At 41.1% G+C, this 21,683-nt stretch overlaps 1 protein-coding gene across 4 annotated transcripts in view; it reads right to left on the minus strand.

Annotated features, from left to right (window-relative positions):
- LOC125455229 (filamin-A-interacting protein 1-like) overlaps positions 1 to 21,683 on the minus strand; it is a 294,768-nt gene that overhangs the window by 231,071 nt on the left and 42,014 nt on the right. For 3 of the 4 annotated variants that reach the window (XM_048536967.2, XM_048536968.2, XM_048536964.2), the window contains exon 1: positions 2,552 to 3,027. The exons of the other annotated variant lie outside the window; for it this stretch is intronic. The gene's annotated coding sequence lies outside the window, so the exon portion shown is untranslated. Of the gene's footprint in view, positions 1 to 2,551; positions 3,028 to 21,683 lie in introns of those variants that run through there. 4 annotated transcript variants of the gene reach the window in all.

Below are 21,683 nucleotides of genomic sequence, written 5' to 3' on the forward strand. Positions count from 1 at the left end.
CTCACTCAATGCTACTGTGAGTCCCCTTGTGTGTGGCACAGATCCTAATTGACGGCTCATGCAGATATACATTTCAACCACTATTTAGTTCCACTTCGCCTGTTGACTTAACCTCTTTGCCAGGACAAACCAATTCACAGGTTTTAGAAAGACATACTTCTGAAGCCAATAACTTTTCTATAGGAGTCAGTGCCATTAAGATAATGTACCAGATCATTCCAGTCACATTTGTTGTAATGTAACTACCTAATGGGTTTCATTTCCAAAAGATGTAGGATGTTGCTGTGAAGGCACTGAGGCCGTGGATGTTGCTTGTTGTTATTTATAACTTTACAATGCAATCTGAGTAAAGATCAATTGGTGTGGACACATCTGCTGGTAAATGGGAAACTCTATGATGAAATCTCAACATTCATTCAGAGCTTGTTGTTTCTATTTGTTGTCAATATCTTGCATGAAATTGTCTTATGTTCAGTCACTTCCAAATGTTTTCTGACAGCTCCAAGCACCATGCAAATTTAGCACATGGAAAAATCTATGTATTCCAGAATATAAGTAAGTAGTTAACACGTCACTAACATTTCTATGCACTAACTCGGGCCAGATGGTTCGGACAAAGGTTGAATTAATGGACAATGAAAGAATTTTTACTTTTTTAAAAAAATCCTGCAGACATGTGGGATAAAATAGTGGAAAACAAGCAAAGAAACTTCGTATGATTTTACGTCCTTACCTATAAGTTTACTTTTATCTTTTCTAGCATAGTCTAAAGCCTTTCATGCATTCTAAAATATAAACTATCTTGCAAAAACTGAGAGAACTTTGGATGGGGTCATGAGAAACAACAACAGAAATTGCTTGAAAAGCTTAGCAAGTCAGGCAGCATCTGTGGAGAGAAATCAGAGTTAATGTTTCAGAGGTTCTGAGGAAGGATCACTGGATCCAAAATGTTAACTCTGATTTCTGTCTACAGATGCTGTCAGACCAGCTGAACTTGTCCAGCAATTTCTGTTTTTGTTTCTATCTTTGTAGGACTGAAGAATATGAATTTCTAAATGGTTTAACATCATTTTGAAGTTAATGTCCAGCAGATTTCCTTCAAATCACATTCTTTAGAGTTTATTCCACTTCTATGCCACCTGAAGTGATGTCACAAAACCTAATAATTTTTTACTTCCCAGAATTCATCTTTATTTCAATGACAAAGCTTTCAAAATATACCCATCTTACAATAAGATATATACATCATTGATTTTCTTTGGAATTCACATAACTAAATCAAATTACCAAAACAACAGCTTTTCATTGCATTCAGTGAATTAAAAGACTTTAAAATGATTATTTGTTTTAATTCCTAATTTTTAAACCTTCAATATGGTTTTCAAAGGGTTAACATTTGTAAGCCATTCACTCTGGTAATTGATGGCTAGTTACTGCCAAATATCTGCTGAAGAATCAGCAACAATGACACCATGGTGTTAAAATTGCAGGCAACAACACCAAAAATTGAATCATTCCAAGGGAAAAAAAATCATGGGAATACTGTACTCTTGATTGTTTCAGAATAATGGAATATTCACAGCCTCATAAAAGGATCTTTGAAATGATGAACTGACTCAATTTTGTATTATGACATCTCTCCATAGTACTTTAGTGCATTTAATTCCAGATCTAATTTACATGGCTCTTATTTGAAAGGGTCTGACTTCCTTACTGTCTCAGAGAATGGTCCAATGACTGGAGTCGCATCTGCTCGGGCTAGTATTTCTGTTGCTCTGTGATTGGCCTTTATATAAAAGAGTTGGCTAAGACTGTGAGTGAGGGAAAAAAACCTATGTGGTCTGTGTGGCCAATCACACCCATTATGTCTGTCCTGGATATTCACAACAAGGCAGAACAAAACATTAAACAGATGGTAGTTGTTTGAGCTACAGGGCTGTCAATAGTGACCCTTGAAATAACCAAATTACAATGAAGTAAATTGCAAAAGATTTCAGACAGCTAGATTTCATTATGAGAATATATTTGTGTTGTTTGGCTTCTTTAAAGACATGAACCATCTGACTGAAATACACAACACTTTTAAAATAAAACTTTAAATGTTTAAAAAAAGGAACATAAGTTCCAGTCCAATATTCAAAAGCTTACATTACTGCACTGAGAAGGCAGTGATAATGAAGAGAGCAAGAGCTCTCAATTTTATTGACATTTCATATTTTGTTGTTGCAAAACAAATTCTGGACTTTAGTGTAAATTGAGGCTACTTTAATCTAGCTTATTGTGCTATATTATTGTATATATTACACAATTAAACTTCCATTTAAAAAAAGTGATACTTCTGTTGATAGCTTCAGTTTGTAAAAAGAAAATATGCTATATCAACCTTTTCACAGTTTAAAGGATACTCATCACTACTTGGGTTAAATAGACAATGTATGCTTCACTATCTATAAATAATAGAAGCTTTTAATGGTACAATCTGTAATTTTGTTTTCTTATTCATTTTATTTTGATAATTTAGAAAGAAAAGAAAACAAAAACTTTCTCTTACCTGGTGTTATCAGACACAGAACAGATCTAATCAAGCACAGGTTCAGTGATTGGAAATTGTTCCACAATCTTTGGGTAAGTATAGATCAAGCAAACAGTGCTACAGTATAGAACAGATGAAGATAAGTTCTTTTATACTCTCTGCCCGACATCTGCTGAGACCATGCAGGAAATAATGGAGAACAGGGTGAGAGTATGTTTCTTCGTTTAGATAGACTGGACAGCATAAAAAGTCCACATAGGCTCCGAGTTGAAACTGTTAGTGTTTGGAAAATAAGTCTGTTGCTCTCCTGTTTAGTGTCTTACTGCTGTGTTTCCTCTGTCGGTGCTGATACAGCCCTCAGATACTGTGACACTAGTGGCTATGTAGCAATCTGCTCCCCTGAGTTATATTTAACCCATGTTCTCAGCAAGTCAAGCCTGTCAACAGCTGAAAACTTTGTAGCAATTCTCTTTGCTATAGAACAGCTGAGCTGTTCTGACTTATGAGGAGTTACAGCCAAACTGCCACATACAGAGGAAAGAAGGAGTGAAACCATCAAATCCTTCCGTGGCCTCTGGCCAAATATTTCATCTGCATACAGCCACTATTTTAGGTTATGCAGCTTTCCTCTTCAAGTCAGCTCCTATTTGATCAGTAAAGTTCAACGTTGTCCACAAATGTAGAGTCCTTGGTTCTCTGCACATGACGTCAATAGACAGTGAGCAAAAAATTCAAGTGACAAAATTTGGACACTTAACATGAAAAGAAAGACATCGTTTTGGTTGACATAAAGCCATGTGCAATGAATGCTGTGTTTTCAGAGATCAATAACTTAGAGAATTTGTAAGAAACTGCAAGCAAAAACATTCAATAGAATTGTAAGTTATAGTTTAGATTACTCTTTAGATTTTAAATTAGTTAAGTTTAAATTATGAAACTTTCCACTATGGCGTGCACAAATTTGAATTTATTCTAGTGCTCCTCTTAGTTGTCACCAGTGATTAATCTTATATTAATCTAGATAATGAGAAGACCCTTAGCGTTATACAAACATACGCATTATAACGACTTGTTATGGGTATTTTTCTGTATATGCAGAACCATTGAAGAGCCCCATCCACTGAACTTAGCAAAGAATCATAATCTTCCATTAATTCTAGTGAACAGAATATTAGGCTATTCTGCTTTTCAATGTTGGAGGAGGCATCCAGAAAATCTACCCATGAATGCAAGGCAAAGGTTGAAGATATTAGGCAGGATAGATACAGAGGGCAGTCTATAAAACCATGAATAATTGGCTAATTCCCATTTTTCTCAGACTTCTACCCTGTTTTATTGTAGTCATGGTAGCTGTGTAGGTTGTTACATTGTATTTAACTTGACATCAGTATTTTGCATTGCCGAAACCACAGAGATGGAACAGTACACATGGTTTGATGTCCTCCTTTGTGTGTACCTTCCTTTCTTATTTCATTTCTTCCTCTCAATATATATTAAAATAGCACTTTCAACTTTCCTCAGTGCTGATGAAGGGACACTGGACTCAAAATGTTAATTCTGCTTTCTCTTCATGGATGCTGCTAGACCTGCTGAGTTTTTACAATCATTTTGGGTTTTGTTTCAGAGTTACTGAATCCCCAGTTCTTGATTTTATTTATTTCTTTCAGCTTTCCTACTGTCTTGTATTTGGCTATACATTCATTTTTTTTGTTTTGATAGATCTACTCAACTACATTCTCACTTTCGTATTTGATGCACTTATCCCTGCAAAAATTACTTTTCGCTCACCTTGATAAATAGCCTCTACCATGTCCTTCATTTCTTTTCCCTGAAGTCTATAGGATGCAGACTGAAATGAGTATTATAGACAACTAGTTTACAATTCATCAATAGATCATGTTGGACCACAGTAAGTTTTAAAGGGTGCTGGGCTCCTCAGTCAAAAATGCACATGGTTCCCAAGTCATTTCAGGTCATCTACTGAAATAACAACCTCTACCTCTCAGAATAACCAAGGCAGCAGATGGGAACACCATCACCTGCAAGTTTAACTTCACATCCCATCCAGAGTTGAAACTGTGTTACCATTCCTTCACCATCACTGGTGAAAATCCTGAATCTTGCTTTTAACAATTAAACCACATGGGCTGCATTGCTGAGAATGCAGTGGCAGTGCTGATGATGAACTGAATGTAAGGAAATACTACTGGGAATGAAATGACAATGATGAAATAGTGACAAAAATGCAAATTGTTCTGAAGATGCACTAATATTGTGGAAATGACACAAATGCAATAATTTAAAACAAAAAAATTATTAATGTTGGTGATCTGAAAGAAACTCAGCAGGTCTGGTAGCATGCATGGGTAGAAAACAAGATTTTGAGCCTGGGGATTCAAAATCAGAACAATTCTGATGAAGACTCACTGGTTTTGAAACATTAACTGAGAATCCTATGACAGTGAATGAATGCAGCTGAGAATGCAGGGACATATAGCAAAAACTGTTGAGAATTCAGTGCCATTGAGAAAATGCTGCTGAGAATGCAGTGACAATCAAGGAAATTGAGACAATTGAGATTAAATGTGTATGATGTAGCATTGGGTTAGTTCTATGAAGTGTTTTCTTTTATCAGTCAGGTTAGAGAGTCACATGGATCATTCAAAGAAGCCTTACTGTCAATAGAGAAAATATTTATACTTAAGAGTTTGTAACAGACTATGTAAACAGAACAAAGCAATTGCTTTTGCTTAGACTGCTTAGCTAAAAGCAGAGATTTATGCCATCCAGTTCAGTTCAGGAAAACCATTTGCTTCAGCAAAAGTGTCTTCTAGTCCATGCAACTTCCAAGCCAAGGAGAGTTTGGAGAAAAATCATCAAGTTGCTTGAGCTGAAAAAAATTGGGTTATCTGGATTGAGAGTGGCTCCTGCCATCTGACTTGGAAAGGAACATAAAAATGTATCTTTATTCAAGGGAAAAAAAACTCGAAGTATTTAGTTAATTAGCAACTTAAGAGTTGAGTTAGAAGTGATATCTGATTGTTGTGACTGTAATAGACTGTTCATTCTCTTCCTTTTGTGTAATAAATGTTTGTTCTGTCAATAAAGAACATTTGCTTTCAGAGACAAACAACAATGTTACCAACTGCAAAAATTAAATATATAAGCTATCGAGGCAGGTTTCATTCAGGGATCTGACTTGACCAGTATTATCAGCAGTTGGAGTCAGAATATACTGAGGAAACAGTGACAAAAAGACAGTGTCAATGGGGAAATGTTGTTGCAAATGTGGTGACATTGAGAAAGTGGAGCTGAGAATGTGGTGACATTGTGAAAACGGTGCAAAGAATTCAGTGACAATGAGGAAATGTTCCTATGAATGCAGTGTGATTGAGGAAATAGAGCGGAGATTTGTATTGAGGAAAAAAGCTGCAAGGGCCATAACCTTGAGGAAATAGTGTTAAGAAAGCAGTGACACGGAGAATGCAGTGACGCAATGGAAAGAATGCAGTGACATTGTGGAAACAGAGTTGTTAATACAGTGCCCTTGAGGAAATGTGATGAGAATAAATTAGCATATTAAGAAATTAACGCTGATACTGTAGTGACATTGAGCAATAAATAGAGCAATAAAATCATTCAGTTTTTGCAGCAGGGGAAAAGGCCCTTCAACCCATTGTGTCCATACCAGTCACCATGCAAAATGCCACAGTATTGATGAATTAGATGCTGATGCTGCATTGATATTGAGAAGGCATTGATGTTGAGCTTCAGACAGTCAAAATGATCTCAATCTGAGTAGAAGTCACTAGAATGTTCTAACATTTGGGAATGGCATTTCATTGAGCAAAGAAAAGCAAATATTTTGTTGTTGAGCAGTATAACCTGACAATTCTTCAACTTATCATCCTCTGACACTTCTGCCATCTACAATCCGACCCCACCACCCAAGGTATTTTTCCATCCCCACCCTTGTCTACCTTCCGGAGAGACCACTCTCTCCGCAACTCCCTTGTCCGCTCCACACTCCCCTCCAACCCCACCACACCCGGCACCTTCCCCTGCAACCTCAGGAAGTGCTACACTTGCCCCAACACCACCTCCCTCAGCCCCATCCTAAGCCCCAAGATGACTTTCCATATCAAGCAGATGTCCACCTGCACATCTGCCAATGTGGTATACTGCATCCACTGTACCCGTTGTGGCTTCCACTACATTGGGTAAACCAAGCGGAGGCTTGGGGACGACTTTGCAGAACACCTCTGCTCGGTTTGCCATAAACAACTGCACCTCCCAGTCGGAAACCATTTCCACTCCCCCTCCCATTCTTTAGATGACATGTCCATCCTGGGCCTCCTATAGTGCCATAATGATGCCACCTGAAGGTTGCAGGAACAGCAACTTATATTCCGCTTGGGAACCCTGCATCCCAATGGTATCAATGTGGACTTCACAAGTTTCAAAATCTCCCCTCCCCCCACTGCATCCCAAAACCAGCCCAGCTCTTCCCCTCCACCCACTGCATCCCAAAACTAGCCCAGCGTCCCTAACCTGTTCTTCCTCTCACCTATCCCCTCCTCCCACCTCAAGCTGCACCTCCATTTCCTACCTACTAACCACATCCCACCCCCTTGACCTGTCCATCCTCCCCGGATGACCTATCCCCTCCCTATCTCCCCACGTATACTCTCCTCTCCACCTATCTTCTCCTCCATCCATCTTCGATCCGCCTCCCCCTCTCTCCCTATTTATTTCAGAACTCTCTCCCCATCCCCCTCTCTGATGAAGGGCCTAGGCCCGAAACGTCTGCTTTTGTGCTCCTAAGATGCTGCTTGGCCTGCTGTGCTCAGCCAGCTTCACACTTTGTTATCTTATAGCCTGACAATTGCCAGATCTTGCATAAATAAAACTAAATGCCACCCCCTTGAGCAACAGACGCAAGAATTGCACTGACATTGTGCAATGTATCCTGAGACATGCATTGACATTATGCAATGGATCCTTAGATTGTTGTGAAATTTGGTGACATATCTTGAGAGGGCCTTGACTTTGAGCACTAGATGTTGAGAAACCCTGACATTCAGCTGTAGTGGCTGGGAATGCAACAATATCAACCAACAGAGTGTGTAATTGCCCTGACATTAGCAATGAATTCTTAGTATGCCCTGTTACTGAGCAATTATTATTAAAGAATGGCTTGTTATCCAACAACAGATATTGAGAATGCCATCTTAGTGATTGTGTAATTTTGATAAACTTTAGGGGAAAGAAAGCTTTTAAACACTGCTATATTTTAGAAAAATGCTGTTCTGACTGTAATTGGATGCCAGAAAATAAAAGATATGGCTGCTACAAGTCACCTGACTATTCAACTCCCAGCTTGAAGTAGATTAGAGACATGCCGAGATATGTAAAACATACTCTCCAGAATATAATATTAATGTTTCAAATCGTCAGCATCCATAGTATTTTTCTTTTATTCAGATAGTACTGTTTTTAAATGATGGCACATTTTAGGAATATAAATTGGGCACTGACCACAACAAAAGCTAAGAACAACAGGTGGAAGGAGGGCTGTATCTGAAATGCTTTCAAGGCCCATGAGTTAAATTTTTACAAAGGTGTCTGGTAACAATGTCCATCATAACTTGCATGCTGTAAGTGATACAAAAAAGTCAAGGTGTCTAGAAAATGGGAAATTCTACCTTGAAGAATCTGGAAGAAACTCATCTCCAGAATGAAAGAGAGAGCTATCTTGATATAGCTAATGGTCAGTTGTAGAGAGCATCAGAAGGCAGCTAAAAATGGCTAACCCAGTCTCCTGCTCAGAAACTGTTATCTGCCTGTGCAAGAAGATGCCAACTACATAACTACAGAAGCTAGTGCAGCTGCTTCAAGATTTAACTCTTCACTTCAATAATAAGGAACTCAAGAAATGGGTCACAAAAATATGCCAAAGAGACTTATTTGGATTTTCTTCACGTAAGTATTATTTTGTCTTATCTGTACTTGTTTTAATCAAGCAGTGCCTGTTGTTTTTAGTTAAAAACTTTATCTTTTTATTTCTAAGGAATCTTCAGTATAACTTCTACAAACATGGTCATCAATTTGCTTAAACCTAAAGCTGGATGGATGGTCTCCTTTAACTTGAATCATTCTACATTGAAAAATGGTTTAAATAAGCAATATTAATTCAGTTCTATGATCATATTGTGGTGATTTAAACTCCAATATGGAAAAAACGTAGAAGTTGAGAATGCACTGATATTGAGGATTGCATCTGGAGAATGCATTGATAGTGAGCAATGGATCCTGAGAATGAACAGACATTCATGATGCATCTGGAGAACGTATTTGCATTGAGCAATATGTCCTGTGAATGCACCAATATTGAGCAATGCATCCAGAGAACACAATATTGAGCAATGCATCAGGATAATGTAGAGAAAATCAACAATAAATTCGGAAAATGTATTGAGCAATGCATCCAGAAAATTCACAGATGTGCAGCACTGCATCCTGGAAGTGCATTGATACTACTGCACCATAGAGTCATAGAGATGTACAGCATGGAGACTGACCCTTTGGTCCAACTTGTCCATGCCAACCAGATTAATCTAGTCCTATTTGCCAGCATTTGGCCCATATCCCTCTAAACCCCTTTTATTCATGTGCCCATCCAGATGTCTTTTCAAAGTTATATTTATACTAACCTCTGTCACTTCCTCAGGCAGCTCATTCCATACATGCACCACCCTCGGTGTGAAAACTTTACCCCGTAGATCCCTTTCAAATATTTTCCCTCTGACCTTAAACCTATGCCCTCTAGTTTTGGACTCCCCCACCCTGGGGAATCGTCCTTAGTTATTCACCCTATCCATGCCCATCATGTTTTTATAAACATCTGTAAGGTTACCCATTAACCTCCAATGATCTAGGGAAAAACAGCCCTGCCTATTTAGCCTCTCTATAGCTCAAACCCTTCAACCCTGGCAACATCCTTGTAAATCTTTTCTGAATCCTTTCAAGTTTGACCATATCCTTCCTCTAGCAGGGAGACCAAAATTGACACAGTATTCCAAAAGTGGCCAAACCAATGTCCTGTACAGCCATAGCATGACATTCCAACTCCCATACTCAATCTACTGACCAATAAAGGCAAGCATACCAAACGCCTTCCTCTCAATCTTGCCTATATGCAACTCCACTCTCAAGGAACTAAGAACCTGCAATCCAAGGTCACTTTGTTCAGCGACAGTTCCTAGGGCTTTACTACTTATGTTTATATTCTGCCCTGATTTGCCTTTCCAAAGTGCAGCACCTCATGTTTATCTAAATTAAACTCCATCTGCCACTTCTCAGCCCATTGTTCCATCTGATCAAGGTCCCATTGTGCTCTGAAATAACCTTCTTTGCTGGCTACTTCATCTCCAATTTCGGCATCACCTGCGAGCTTAGTAATCATATCTCCTATATTCACATCCAAATCATTTATCCAAATGACAAAAGCAATGGACCCAGCACCAATTTGTGGCACACTGTTGCTTACAGTCCTCCAATCTGAAAAGCAACCCTCCACCACCATCCCTCTGTCTTCTACCTTCGAACTAGTTCTGCATTCAAATGTTAGTTCTCCCTGTATTCTATGTGACCTAACCTTCCTAACCAGGAGAAACCTTGTCGAATGTCTTACTGAAGTCCATATAGATCACATCCACCACTCTGGCTTCATCAGTCTTCTTTGTTACTTCTTCAAAAACTCCATCAAGTTAGTGAGACACAATTTCTCATGCACAAAGTCATGTTGACTACCCATAATCAGTCCTTGCTTTTCCAAATACACATAAATCCTATCCCTCAGGATTCCCTCCAACAACTTGCCCACCACTGATGTCTGGCTTACCAGTCTACAGTTCCCTAGCTTTTCCTTACCAGCAATAATAAGCAAAGGTCCTAATAAATACATTGACATTGAGCAGCAGTTTTAGTGAATGTACTGACATTGACCAACACATCTAGAAAATGTACTGGTAATGAGCAACACATATATTGACATCATGCAATGCATGCAGCAAATCCACTGATATTGAGTAACTCATATGGAGAATGCGCTATTACTATTACCTAACAATGCAGTAATATTAAGTAATATATTTGGAGAATGCACCAGTATTGAGCAATGCATTCTGAGACTGCATTGATTTTGAACAATGGATTCGGAGAAAGCTCTGATATTGAGCAATGAATCCAGAAACTCTCCTAATGTGGAGCAATAGGTCCAAGGAATGCACTGATATTGAGCAACGCATCCCACAAATGCATTATTATCGTTGAGTGCATCTTGAGAATATGCTGATATTGAGAGATGCATTCTGCAAATGCACCAGTGTGGAACAGTGGATCCTGAGAATGCATTGATGTTGATTAGTACATCTGAAAAATGTACAAATATTGAGCAATGCATCTTGCAATTGCATTAATATTGAGGAATGCAATCTGCAAATACACAGATATTGAGTGATAGATTCTCTAAATGCACTGATATTGACCAAAGGATCCACACATCCTGTGAATATTTAGCAATATTAAACACTACATCTGGAGAATGCCTGATGTTAAGCAATACATCAGGACATTGCACTGAAAATCAGCAATGCATCTGCAGACTGATATTGGACAATGAATTCATCCAGAGAATGAATGAATGTTGACCAATGGATTCTGAGAATATGCTGATGTCGAGGACTGCAGTCAGGGAAATCACAGATATTGGGCAATGCTCCTGCAATCAAAGATCATAGATTTTCGGCCCAACAAAGTCCACATCAACCCTCAGACCATCCCACACGGACCTATAATCCACCCAATATACACTCGTGAACATTTGGGCAATTCAGCTTGCCCAGTCCACCTAGCCTGCACGTCCCCCGACTGTGGGAGGAAACCGGAGCACCCAGAGGAAACCCATGCAGACACAGGGAGAACATACAAACTCCATACCGACAGCTGCCAGAAGATGGAATTGAACCCCAGCCCCTAGCACCGCGAGGCAGCAGTGCCAACCACTGAGCCACTGTGTCATCCTCTACCTCAGAAGCTTGTGGATCCTCTATTGTTGAATATATTCAAATGTTGAGATAGATTATCTCTCAGGGATCAAGAACAATAGACATTGTTTACTTGGACTTTAGTAAAGCCTTTGACAAGGTTGCGCATGCTAGACCAGTTAGTAAAGTTAGTTCACTTGGGATTCAGGATGAACTTGTCAATTGGATATATAATTGGTTTAATAGCAGGTGACAGACAACAATGCTGGAGGGTTGCTTTTCGGACTAGCGTGTGACCAGTGGTGTTTCACAGGGATTGGCTCTAGGCCCTCTTTTGTTTGTAATTTATATAAATGATTTTGGTGAGGATATAGAAGGCATGGCTAGTAACTTGCAGATGACACCAAAATTGGTGGCATAGTAGACAGTGAAGAAGGTTTTCTAAATTACAAACAGATTTTGATCACAGGGGTCAATGGGTTGAAAAATGGCAAATGGAGTTCAATTTAGATAAATGCGAGGTATGCATTTTGGTACAAACAAGCAAGGATAGTGCTTATGCAATTAATGATAGGACCTTGGGTAGTGTTGTAGAACAGGGGGATGTAAGGTTTGAGGTAGATGATTCTTTGAAGTTTGTGTCACATATAGACGGTGGTTAAAAAGACAGCACGCTTGCCTTCGTTGCTCAGTACTTTGAGTGCAGAAGTAGGGAAGTCACATTGTGGTTGTACAGGACATTGGTAAGATTTCTTCTAGAGTTCTGTGACCAGCTCTACTTGCCCTGTTATAGGAAGGATATTAAGCTAGAGAAGGTTCAGAAGAGATTTACCAGGTATGGATAGTTTAAGCTATAAAGAAAGGCCACGGATCTTTTTTATTGGAAGGTAGGAGGTTAAGAGGTGACTTTATAGAGGTTTATAAATTTAAGAGGGCTATAGATAGGGTTAGTGGCAAGTATCTTTTCCCTAGGAGTGGGGATTTCAAGACTCAGGGGGATTCTTTTCTTTAAGGTGACAAGATAGACTTTCAAGAAAGAAGTGTCAATTTTCTTTTCAAACACATAGTGGGGTTCACGTGTGGAATGAACTTCCTGAGGAAGTGGTGGATGCTGGCACAATTACATTTAAAAGACACTTAGATAAGTACACAAATAGGAAAGATAGAGGAATATAGAGCAGGCAGTGGGACTACTTTAGTTTGGGGTTATGTTTGGCATGGTCACTGATATTGAGCATTATGTCCTGGAAATGCATGGATATTGAACATTGCATCCTGTATGTGTAGTACCAATGTTGAGAAATGCATCCTGCAAATGTATCAATACTGAGCAATGAATCCTGTGAATGTTCCAATGTTGAGCAAACGTCTCTGTGAAGCATCACATTGAGGATTATATCCAAATTATGCACTGATATTGAGAAATGTGTCTTGAGAATGCATTGTTATTGAACAATGTTTCCAGATAACGTAACGATATTGAACATAGTGTGTGGCATCCATCAGTCTCGAGAGACCATGAATCTGCGCCTGAAGAGTTTTGATTCAGCTGCTAGTGATAGCGCAGTGTCTGTTGTGGCTGTACAGGCCCACACAGGAGTGACAGTCTCGATTGCAGCAACTGCATTTGAAGACACTCTCCTCCAGTGTTGCCGTGTTGCTTTCTTTCCATCGAGTGTGCTTTTCCTCAATGGCAAGCCTCAGTTTCTTCCCTACTCACTCCAGCCCTCTACATAGTTCCCGTCTCCAGCGTGAACAATCTTTTGCGACGTCTTCCCATCTCTTGACAGCCAGGTCCATTGACTTCATGTCCCTTTTGCAGACGTCCTTGAATCGAAGATGAGGTCATCCTCATGCTCTCTTGCCGATGGCCAATTCCCCGTACAGCACATCTTTTGGGATCCTCCCGTCCGGCATACGATGTACGTGACCCAACCATCAGACGTGGCATTGTTGGAGTAGGGTGAAGAGACTTGGTACCTGGCACAGGTGAGGACTTAGGTGTTAGCGACTCGGTCGGTCCACTTCATGCCCAGAATGCGTCTCAGGCTGCGAAGGTGGAAAGCGTTGAGACGCCGCTCTTGCCTGGAGTAGAGGCTCCAGGTTTTGCTGCTGTAAAGCAGTGTGCTGAGGACGCACACCCTGTAGACTGCAATCTTGGTGTTTGTAGTCAGCTTTTTGTTCTCCCAGACTCTCTCAGTCAGCCTGGCGAATGTGGAAGCTGCTTGCCCGATCAGCCTGTTGATCTCAGAGTCCAGGGAGAGGCTATCTGTGACAGTGGAGCCAAGGTATGTGAATTCGAGGACTACCTCCAGCTCGTAGTTGTTGATGGTGATGACGGGGGTGCTCAACGCCTTGAGCCAGCACATTGGTCTTCTTCAGGCTAATGGTCATGCTGAATTCCTGGCAGGCTCTTGAGAGATTGTCCATATGGCGCTGCAGTTGCTGTTCAGAGTGTGCTGCCAACACTGTGTCGTCTGCAAACAATATGTCTCTAATGAGTACTTCACAAACCTAGGATTTTGCCCTCAGCCGGGACAGACTAAACAGCCTTCCGTCCAATCTGGTGTGGAGGTAGACACCATCAGCTGATGTTCCAAATGTGTGTTTCAGCATGACTGCGAAGAAGATGCCAAACAGGGTGGGGGCAAGCACACAGCCCTGCTTAACACCGTTGCGGATGTTGAAAGCCTCCGAAGAAGAGCCATCAAATTGAACGATGCCTTTCATATCCGTGTGAAACGATTGGACTATTTTAAGGAGTCTCGGAGGACAGCCAATCCTGGCGAGGATTTTGAACAAGCCTTCTCTGCCCACAAGGTCGAATGCCTTCGTGAGGTCAATGAAAGCGACGCAGAATGGGTGTCTTTGCTCTCAGCATTTCTCTTGTAGCTGTCGGAGGGAGAAGATCATGTCGATTGTGGAGCGTTCTGACCTGAAATTGCAGTGAGATTTGGGGTATACCTTTCCGGCAATTTTCTGTAGTCTGTTCGGGACCACGCAGGCGAAGACCTTCCCAAAGATGCTCAGCAGCGAGATTCCTCTGTAGTTGTTACAGTCACTTCTGTCCCCTTTGTTCTTATAGAGGGTGACAATGTTGCAGTGTCTCATGTCTCGCAGCACTGATCCCTCCTCCCAGCACTGGCACAGTAGTTCCAACAGGTGGCTACGCGGAACTTCCTTTATACACTTGATGACCTCTGGTAGGATGCCATCCAACCCTGGTGCCTTCCCAGTGGGTAAGCTGTCGATGGCTCTGCTCAGCTCGTCAGCAGTCGGCAATGCGTCCAGCTCCTCCATAACCAGTAGGCATTCCACGATGTTTAATGCATTGGCCGAGATGTCGTTCTCCCTGGAGTAAAGTTCGGAGTAATGCTCTACCCATCTCTCCATCTGCTTGCTTTTGTCTTTGATGATCTCGCCTGTCCTGGATTTTAGTGGAGCTGTCTTGCTCTGCGTTGGACCGATGGCTTTCTTGATCCCCTCATACATTCCACGTATGTTGCCTGTGTAAAATGATAACTGGATGCTTTCGCATAGTTGTAGCCAGTAGTCATTTGCACAGCATCTGGCTGTCTTCTGTGGGTTGTTTCATGCCTTCCTCAGCGCTTGCAGTGTTGCCTGGGTAAGTTAGTCTTTGTGTTTCAACAGTGCAGCATGCTTCGTCTCAACGGTCACGTTGAGCTCATTCGCGTTTGCTTCAAACCAGTCCTGTGTCTTGCTTTGCTTCTTCCCAAAGGTCTTCAACACAGTGCTGTGGATAGTGTCCCTTAGAGAGTCCCATCTCTGCTGAGCAGCTCCTTCTGGTGGGTCTGCATGGAGGGCGTCCTCCAGTGACTTGATGAATACTGCCACTTTGTCTGAATGTTGGGTCATAGTAGCATTTTCCTGCATGCCTGCAGGCTTGGTGTAATGCATTTTCTTTGGTTGGAGTCTGAGTTTGCAGCAAACCAGGGAGTGATCCATGTCACAGTCAGCACTCTGAAAGGACCGAGTCATGAGCATGTTTTTCAGGTGGCTGCATCTTGTGAGGATCAGGTCTAGCTGGTGCCAGTGTTTGGAGTGGGGATGTCACCATGAGACTTTGTGCTGAGCTTTGGCCTGGAAGTAGGTGTTGGTGACATATAGTTCGTGGAGCATGCAAAGCTTGAGCAGTCGTAGTTCATTCAGAAAATGATATTGAAAAATTCATCTAGAAAGTGACTGTTACTGAGCAAAGGATACTGTGAATCTACTAATATTGAGTAATGCATCTGAAAAATGCACCAATTTTGAGCAATGCATCTTACCCGTGCACTGATTTTGAGCAATGTGCATATTGTGAATGCACTGATGCTGATCTTGTTGTGGTGGAGAGGCTTGTATGTACCTCAGAACCCAAGAGCTAACTTGCCTGGAGCATAGCTCTTGGCAGAGTCACTCATGATGGCAAGATCATGGGAAGTTCCAGACAAAGTGCAATCCATGAAGACCTCAATGGCAGACCAGACAGAGGATGATACCTGCACTTAAATTAGAGCATCACAACAGTTACGAAAGTGAATGAAGGCTGCTATAGACATGGCCCACCAGTCATCTTGGTCTCTATGCCTCTGGGCTTCGACCACTATCTACCAAGGTCCAAAAGATCCCTTGTGAGCCTTTGTACTGGCCTCTTGACATTAAAGAGTGTTACACAGAGGCATCCTCCAAGAAGTACCAGTCCTATTTACATCCCAGACAAAGGCCCAGTGGTGATCAGCTGGTGGTAGAGGGGGCAGGGCTATTATATCTGGAAGCCCCTAGTCACAAATTGACACATCAGGTGGTGGTGTCAGATTCAGTTGATTGGCTCCTGGATAATGCAGCTACAGCATTTCAGGGGCTGTGCCCACAACTAAGGATCCTGTTTAGGATCTACTCTCCTCACCCCACTATTGGAGGGGACTAGTAAAGATGCCTAAGAGTAGCCTCCATCAAAATTCCTGACTGCATTACCTCGTCAAGAAGGATCATGCACATGCAGTTAGAAACAAAGAATAATAAACATCGAAGCCTGGAATATAAGAATCCCGATGGACCCAACTAACAGCGACCAACATGAGAGAAGAACTGCAATCATAGTCAGAGAGCAAAAGAGATGGCAGATTAACCTAGCTGGTCTTTCTGAAACCCACCTTGCAGATAAAGGGGAACTGAAGGACGTGAAAGGTGGATACACCCTCTTCAGGAAAGGGAAGGCTGATGAGCCCAGAGTTCACAATGTTGGATTCACAAGTAAGAACCAGACCATCAGTTGCCTCTCTGAACATCCTGTGGGGATCAACAACCGACTCATGACCATCCACCTAATGCTCACCAACAACCAGGTGGCTACAGTTGTGAGCATTTATGGCCCAACTCTTGATTCAAAGAAGGAAGTAACGAATACTTTCTATGCCAACCTTGCCACACTGTTGTCAAGCATCCACAAGGAGGACAAGATCATTCTTTTTGGAGACTTCAAATTTAATGTTGGTCAAGACCACAACCTTTGGAATTGCACTGTAAGAAGGAAACGTATTGACAACATCAACTCCAATGGAGACTATCATCTCTCAAAATGCGCTGAGTACAACCTCACCATCACAAACACACAATTCCAACAGAAAAACAAATTCAAAGCATCTTGAAGGCACCCACACACGAAACAATGGAATTCTCATTGATCTTGCCATTGTTCACTCCAGGATGTGAATGTCACCAGGCCTATGATTGGTTCAGGTGACTGTTGGACTGACCGTGGCCATATCTGTTCCATGATGTCCATTAGACTACACAGAAAGACAAGGGTTCAGAAGAAACAGACCCATTAAAGATTCAACATGGAGAGCCTGGGTGACGCAGTCACTATGCAACATCTACAGGCCTCACTTGCTAAAAAATTACCTCAGGAATACCCAGATGGCATAAGAGAACAGTGAAGTATGCTTAAATCAATCATTCTCAGTACCAGCACCAACACCCTCAGGTAAAAGTACAGAAAGCATCAGAACTCAGTCGATGAGAATGGCATGGATATTTAACAACTCATTTCCAAAAAAAGGATAGCCTTGTTGACTGGCAGAGTGACATCAATTGCAAGGCTGAAAGAAGGGCCTATGCCAAAGCTAAGCCTGATGCCTGGACGATGGTAAGGGAGCTCAAAAGCAAATGGTGGACTGATAAAGCCTTGGAAATCCAGCAAATGGCAGATGCCAGTGACACAAAAGACTTCTTCAGTGCTATCAAGGCAGTATATGGTCCAAGCTATGGCAGTCTAACTCCTCTGTGCTTTAAAGATGGATGAAAACTGCTCAAGGCAATGAGGCAATCACTACTTGCAGTAAAGAGTATTTTCAAGAACTCCTCAACTATAATACCAATGGTAACTTGGAAATCATCAATCAAATCTCCCAGAGATCCTGGCACGGTAATATGGAAGAACTTCCCAGTGTGACAGAAGTACAATATGCATAAGGCACCTAAAAAATAACAAGTCTGCTGGAATTTCTGCAGACATCCTAAAGGTGGGTGACCACAGCTTCTTGAACACATACATGCTTTGATCTTGAAGATTTGGGTCAAAGAAGAATTCCCTTCAGAGCTCAAGGATGCTCTGATTGTGACCATATTCAAAACGTGTGACAAGGCTGGCTGTGGGCATGACAGAGATATCCCCCTCCTGTCAACCACTGGCAATGTACTTGCATGTGTCTCTATGAATAGACTTCTGCCACTATCTGAGGAAATACTCCCTGAATCACAGTGTGACTTCCACTCATCCAGAGGAACAACAGACATGATCTTCACAGCAAATCAACTAAAAATAAAGTCAGGAAAAGAAACAATCGCTTTACATGGCCTTCATTATCTTAAGGCCTTTGACACAGTTAACCAACAGGCTCTCTGTCAGATACTGGGATCAGAGATAATGGGAACTGCCGATGCTGGAGAATCCAAGATAACAAAGTGTGAAGATAGATGAACACAGCAGGCCAAGCAGCATCTCAGGAGCACAAAGGCTGACGTTTCGGGCCTAGACCATGACGGGTCTAGGCCCGAAATGTCAGCCTTTGTGCTCCTGAGATGCTGCTTGGCCTGCTGTGTTCATCTAGCTTCACACTTTGTTATCTCTGTCAGATACTGTCAAGTTGCAGCTACCCTGATAAGCTCATCAGAATGCTGAGGCTGCTGCATGATGACATGTCTGCGACAGTGCTTAGCAACTGTGGATTAGAGCCTTTCGCCATGGAGATGGGGTTCAAGCAGTGCTACATCATCACACCTACCCTGTTCACCATTTTCATCACCACCATCCTCCGCCTCACTGGCCAAAACCTGCCCAAGATAATTCAAATCATTTACCATGTCGACTGCAGGCTCTTCAACCTTAATAGGTTCAAGGCTAAAGGGCAAGGTCTCCACCACCTCTGTCTTGAATATTCAACGTGCTGAAGCCATTGTGGTACACTCTGCAGAAGATCTGCAGTGCATCTTGGATGGCTTTATCAAGGCATATAAGCTCCTATGCCTTACCCTTAACATAAAAAAGACATCATTAACCACAACCCAACAGTCCTTCCAGCCCTCTTACAATAAGGGTCAACAACCATCCCCTTGAAAATATGGATCAATTCCCATACTTTGGCAGCCTTCTCCCTCAAGGCTAATAGTGATGAAAACTGCAACACCATTTGAGCTGTGCCTGTGGAGCCTGTGCCCAGTTCAGAAGAGGTATGTTTGAAGACCATCACCTACAGGCCCAGACTGAACTTCTGGCCTACAAAGCTGTTATCCTTCCCACATTGTTCGAGTCTTGAAAGAGATTAAACTAATCTCATGGCGAAATGGGATTTTTCAAAAGACTTTGGAAAAATTTCTTGACCTAAAATCTTGCACAAAGTCCGGTACTTTGGAGTTGAAATTGTACTATTAAATTAGATCCAGCAATTCTTAACCAAAAGAAGTCTAATAGTGGTATGTGATAGGCATCATTATCTCCTCATGATGTCCTATTCAGATTACCCCAGGGAACTATATTGGGATATTTGCTTTCCTGATTTACATTCACAATCTTCCAAAGTTAAAAAGAAAATTCATCAATTTGCAGATGAATGGGTGGGCTACTTGTCAGGAAATGCTTAAGATCATATCAATTCACTGCAAAATGATATTCTGGAAATGCAAACAGACCAAAACCAATGGGAGATAGCATTCAATGCCAAAAAATGCTGTGTTACATGTATCACCAACAAAGAGAACTCACTGACAGATAACGTTTCAGGCATACAATCAAATTTTCCAACAGATAAATACACAACAGTACCTGGTAGTTCATCTTATAAACAATCTTCGCTGGGGATTTTACATTTAGCAGATAACTTCCAAAGCAAACAGGGTACATAGATTTCTGAGGAAAAATCTTTGGTATTGCAACAAATGTATCAGCGTTATTGCTTAGCAGATATTTGCTTGCCCAAACCCGGAATATGCAAGTTGTGTAAAGGATTCTTATATGGCAAGAGATATAAATAAGATTGAAATAATCTAAAGACATGTTGCACGATTCTGCAAGAGTTAGTGTGTGAAGAATAAAGTGAACTCACCATGTTCCATAAAATATGGAATGGACTGGTGGGAATTGACATAGGACTTGGTGCCCTATGGTAACGAGAAAACATGAGGTAATCATCATTTGTTTCCAGAACAGTGCATCAACAGTCTTTCCTTTTGAAGGCAATCCCACAATGGAACAAACTGCCAAAGGAAATAGTCACACCACTGTCACTTGGAATCATCAAGAACCAAGTTTAGATTTCTACCATCTAAAAGTTGTCATTATTAGGGCTGCAATCTCACTAAATTATGCTTAGTTTAGCTAGGGTTACCCATATAACATATTGGCAGAGCATAGATGGTTATCTGTCACGCTGACACAACTAAACCAAGACAAGATGAAGCAGAAGGAATAAAGTCACATAGAAACCATGACAACCAAAGAATGAGTGGAAAGTCACAGTATGCAAGTGTGACAAAAGAACAATGAGGAAGAATCTATTGGAATTGTCAGGAATGTAAAACAGGCCACATTTGTCACTTTCCATTTGACATGCCCCTACTAAGATATTAGATATTGAATAATAATGTGAGAAAAATATCATAGTCACAAATTGCCTAAAACTGGAGATTCAAAGATTGAATATAGAAAAAGTTACATAACTAACAGGAAACTTCCTGAGTTGAACAGAAAGTGAGAGGAAAGTCCTTGCTAGATTGTTGAACAGATCTTTCATTTGACTCCATGTAGTAAAGGTGCTGGATATACTGATTATAGAATATATGGACAGAAACATAAAATATAACAGATCAGTGACTGCAGATAGACTACACAATGAAAGCTCAAATTTCAATTATGAAAATAGAAATCAGTAGCAGAACTTGCCAAGAAAAATGGGGAAGAATATCCTGGAACAATTGCGCAAAGTAACAAAGTGCAAACAGAATGGCTCATAAGTGGGGTCATTGAGAAGTCTTGCTGCTGACAGTGAAAATAAAGTAGGACAGGAATAATTATCAAAAAACAATATTAAGATGCAAGGTCCCAGGACTTGTTATGATATTACTAACATTTCAAGTCCATTGACTCTTCTTGGTTCTGAAATTTGTCACTGGACTTGAAATGTTCACATTGTTTTCTCTTTACAGATGCTGTCAGATCTATTGATTTTCTCCACTAGTTTTTGTTTTTATTTGGTGTTCCAGTGTGTTCAGGGATATGTACATTAGGTGCCATGGAAAATACAGGGTTACAGAGGTAGGGTAGGGTCAGATGATCTTCAGAGGTTTGAACAAAGAACAAAGAAAATTACGGCATAGGAACAGGCCCTTTGGCTCTCCAAGCCTGCGCCAATTGAGATCCTTGAGCTAACTTGTCATCTATTTTCGAAGGGTCTGTGTCCATTTGCACCCCGCCCATCCATGTACCTGTCCAGATATATCTTAAAAGACGTCAGTGTATCTGCGTCTACCACTTCCACTGGAAACGCGTTCCAGGCACCTACCACCCTCTGCGTAAAGAACTTTCCAAGCATATCTCCCTTAAA

Source organism: Stegostoma tigrinum, chromosome 9, assembly GCF_030684315.1.
Source record: "Stegostoma tigrinum isolate sSteTig4 chromosome 9, sSteTig4.hap1, whole genome shotgun sequence".
Lineage (NCBI taxonomy): Eukaryota > Metazoa > Chordata > Chondrichthyes > Orectolobiformes > Stegostomatidae > Stegostoma > Stegostoma tigrinum.